Raw genomic sequence first — 5,000 nt, forward strand, 5'->3', positions numbered from 1 at the left:
AATATATTTAAATAGTATTTGCATTTGCAAAGAACTCCCCGCATTAGTCTCCATTGCAAGCTGGTTGCAGTCCAATACTGAGAATAAGAATATCTCACGGTCTGTTAGCTCCTCTTATCACCGAAGTAGACAGGCAAATTATTGAACTTCACCTACTGATGACAGCACAGGACTTAAGATAACTGATTAGAACGCGAACTGGGGTCTGAATGCGTTCTATTATCCCCGAATTAAGTCAGTGTAGGGTTAGGGTCCTCTCTCTTCCTCCCTCTAGAAAGAACGAGTGATGATACATTTGCAACATTGGAATTGTTTCACCATTTACCGAAAAAAATCGGAAATTTCAGTTGTACATGGTTACGCTATTTTGTTGAGCGTGAAAGAAAAATTTCCGAAATGTTTTCGAAATCTCCAACCGAAATTTCTGAATTGAAAACGTGTTTACTATATGCATTTCCCCATGATTTTGCCTCCCTCCAGACTCTCTCGGTAAATTTGAACAAATCTTGTTAATGGTACATGCCGAGCGCAGCTGAATATCCCATTCGGGAGTTTTCGCTTACCATTTGAACAAACATAGTACCAACCGGTGGAAAACAACCTGGGTCAAAATTCCGTGCTTTTCGTTCCGAGAGAGAAATGGAAAAAAGAAGCCGTTTGTTATACACCTGGAAATTTCGGAAATTCAAACTTGTGCCCAGCTGGATTACCCATTGTTCGGAGCACTATCTAGAGGATAACTCACTTGGTTTGTGGCGCTTATCCACTGAATATGGATATTACAGTCAACTACCGTTGCAGCGGACACCCTCGGGATCGAGATTTGGTGTCCGTAATAGCGAGATTCCGGAATAGCGGGGTGCGAGAAAATTTTAATTTTAAACCATATTTACAGAAGGGGGTCACGTGTGTGTTCATTCTCATTAACTCCAGTACCCTTTTCAGACCCGTTGTCGCCCATAAAGAGCGTCAGAACTTTATTTACAAACAGACCCTTTGTGTACAGTACTAAGTACTAAGTACGTATAAAACAATCATCGTATGTTGCAGCAATGTCCACACATGCATCGTTTTGGTTTCTTACTGTACTGAAGTACAGTAATCTACATTTCTAAAAAAAAATTATTTTTAAGGAAAAACCTGAACATCAGCTATTGATTGCATCAGCTATCATATTGCCTTAAAAGATCGTTCCAATCGGCTCTGCGTACGTCTCCTTTGAATTGCAACTTCCCCCACTTTGTCGCCAAGGAGACTTAATTCATTAGCAACCTTAAATTCCCCTCTATGAATCAAAAAAGCAGAAAAAATAGACTTGATGATGTGTGCAAATATTCCAAGATGCTGCTCGGTGTCCGCTATAACGAGAGAGAAAACAATAAAATTGTGACGTTGGGACCGAATAAAGTGTCCGTAAGTCCGTAATAGCGGGAGTTTATTTCAGTCAAGCGTCTGTAACTTTCGCCGGGGATTTAGCTGCTGTCTGTAATAGCGGGGTGTCCGTAATAGCGAGGTGTCCGCAAGGCGGGAGTTACCGTGGTGAGTTTTTCAAGGGACAGGGAAAAGGCTACCTGAAGCCTTTTCTCGACCCAGGGCCCACGAATTGTTTTGGCAGTCGCAAATGTTCTTGCCGTGGAGGTTCTCAGTTTAATATCTTTTCCTTATTTATAGTGAATTGGATTGCAGTTGCAAGCATTTAACCCTCGGTAAGTCCTTAGGTTTCCTATTACCAAAATGTGATATGTGATAATTTTGTGAATTTCGCTCTGGTGTCAATCTGTATAGATAAAGACTAAAGTATCTTTATTTGCACACGGTGATATTTGACTTGAAGCTTGAAGCAAGCAAACAGCTGGGTGAAAGAGCTCCTAGTAAAAATAGTCTAACGATCTAAATGGCTTGACGAATGTCTGACAACTTGTGAATATGAGCAGAAAAATCCTTTGATCTCAGAATTCATGTGTTCTTACATATCAGCTGTTGTCTTGCGACCGTTTTTCGTTGCTACTATGACCAAAAATCAGTTCTTCTTTTTCTTTGGATTGCATAACTATGTTACCTAAACACTGATTGACCCAAGTTTTTAAGCTTTGATTTAAAACAGACACTTGTTTATTTTTACTGGAAAGTCCGCCACTACTAACTTTAAAATCTTGAGCCACGGGGATCGAGGAGAAAATGACGTCGATGACTCACTAGTTAAGATAATTCCCTTGAAAATGATGTACTCTCCACATTTCTGTCAAACTTGTCAGAACTGATATTCACACAGGACATTACATAGATAAAATACAATCAAAGATGGGGTCACCATGCTTGTTTTTGCGCTGTATGCCCTTTATTGTACATCATCACCTCACACTCAGTGTCTAGCACCAAATGCAGTTTCACATCATTGCGCCCCATTGCTACCGCGCATCCTTTCAGCGCACGCAAATTCACAAGCCACGTCATGCATCGAGCGTGCGCTAAGTACTAAAATGAACATTGATAGGGTAGATGGCCATTGCTATAGCTTTGCTTGGATTTAACGATCTTGGATGTTCGGTGACCCCTACTTTTCTTTTCAGAAACAGATTTTATTTACAATTATCTCCACATTGTCTAAAAATGAACAAAAAACCAATGTGGAAAGTTAAAAAAAATTTCAAGATTTCTGTCCTCGGGACATGGAAACCTACCATCTTGCGGCTGCAAGGCGCATGAAACTATGGTCACTAAAATGCGAACTTGTTACTGGGTTGCCTATGGGCAAACCCAGTCGAGGTCTGCGTTTAGTTTGTTTGTTTTCTTTTTTTTTTTATTTTTTTTTTTTTTTTTTCCGTGTCGGTAAAAGTCTTGCCTGTCACTCCCCTGGTAAGTGTTGCCTTTGTGTATAGAGCCCTTTGCGCATTTCTTAGGATCGAGAGGGTTGTGGAACTGCGTAGATTTCTCTGGTGGACACAGTAGAATCATCAACTTAGCCTGCAATGGCGTCGAAAGTCATGCAAAGCGAATGGCGTTTTAGTGGATCCTTAAACAAAATATACCTTATGGAGCTCAATAATGGAAAGTCAGTTGGATAAACTAGGCATGAATCTCAAAAGCGACGAGTACTGGACTTCGACAACAATCTATCGCCCGTTGAGACGAAATCAAAGTGAGCAGTATTTACCTGAAGTACATGGTAATTTGACACAATAGAGTTTCTTGTCTTCACGCACGCAATGAAATAGGAAGTGGTTTTCGCCTTTAAGAGCAAATATGTTGTTTGTTTCAATAAAATTTTCGCTGGAAAAGGATTCTGTGGTATTTTCTGCCTTTGTGAATTATAATATCATGTTGTGTATTGAATTTTCGAGCTTAAGGTTCAAATGTGATATGGGAGAAGTTTTTTAGTGTTGCTCTATAAGCAGGAAGGGTTCACAGGCCTGTTGGAAGCGTGCTTGAGTTTCAACAAAATGAGGCCCAAAATCAGTGAAAACTTGTGACGCTGATGAATAATAAAGCAGCTGCTATTTCCAAGATGATGGAATTACCTGGTGATAAATAACGTCGTACGCGTCTTGGAGAGTAAATTTTGACTTTGCATAAACAAGAGTTGGGCGATTGTGATCTTTGTTTTGACTTCGCTCATTTCATTGTCAAACTTTATAACACTTGACAGAAAAAGAAACTTACAAAAACCCGGTATCTTGCCATCATTTGACACAGATGCTTCACTATTTGGCAAGTAAACATGCCGCGGTAACTTAATCACGACGCCCGCTGAATTCCGGCCATGTCACTTTCGATTTTGCAATTTACTTGAACATAGCAAAAATCTCCCAAAATGTTTGTCACTGATCGTAACTTTTTATATTCTATATTCACGGTTCAAAATTAATGTTGTTTTCATGTCGTAAATATTTTATTCTTGATCGACCGTCCGAGAAACTTCCTTCTGCTCTTTTTGAAAACTGTGTATCAATATTTATTTGCTTTTTCATCAATATTTGTTTTGCATAAAGCAAGCTAACAGAATCTGTACCTTGCTGAGTTCGCATTTGTTAGCGTTAATAGTATTTTCGGTTAGATGTTTCTGTTTTCCATGAGGGGTTTATTGTTTTGGTCTCCCATCCCAACACTAACCCCGCGAAACAGGGCTTGACTTCAGTGAAGTTTAGTATTACAAAATTTTCGGATGCTCATAGGGCACACTTGTGGTGAAAAGAAGTTGTGAGGGAACTTGAAAATTATCAACATGTCAGCCCAGAAGCCAATGTTTCTCGTTTCTCTTTTATTTGTTATTCTTCAGAGACTGGAATGCTGTATTTCAATACCACACAATTCAGTGCCTTCTGATTTTCTGTAGCACGTACCACAGGCAAGCCAGTGTATGCTTCACAGAAGCATCTAGTTCTTTAAGGAACCTCAACAGTAAAGTAAAGTAAAGTAGACCTTATTTAACGTCGATAACTCGTAACAGTAACTTTTAATCACTGACAAACCTGAGGTCGACGGTGCGCTCATTTTACTCCCCCCTCTCCATCAGTGCTCCGTTTTACGGGTATTTAAAGCTACTAGCTACACGGAAAGGAAAGGAGTCGAAACAAGGATGCGAGATCCGGGAATCGAACTCAGGACCTCTTGCACCAAGGCCGCGCACTAACCGACTGTGCCATCCATCAGTTAACTGATGGGTCCACTTAAACAATGTTTGGTAGAGAACATTGATGGGTCAATGTAAACTCACTTGATGGGTTCACTTAAACAATGTTTGGTAGAGAACAAAGGGGTAGTTTCTAAAGAAACTGTGGTGCTGCGTCGGTGGGGAAGTAGTATACAAAAATTTTGGTTTTATCAACAGAGTTGATAATGTAAATTGGCCACCGTACAGAGATTCTAAAAGCTGACGTTTCGAGCGTTAGCCCTTTGTCAGAGGGAATGACAACATTGCGCTCCAAAGATGTAATTGCAATCTTTTTGGGCTTACAGACACTGTGGCCTTATTCGTTAAAGAAGCCGGATTTTTTCAGATT

The sequence above is a fragment of the Montipora capricornis genome, chromosome 9, assembly GCF_036669925.1.
Source record: "Montipora capricornis isolate CH-2021 chromosome 9, ASM3666992v2, whole genome shotgun sequence".
NCBI classification, from domain to species: domain Eukaryota; kingdom Metazoa; phylum Cnidaria; class Anthozoa; order Scleractinia; family Acroporidae; genus Montipora; species Montipora capricornis.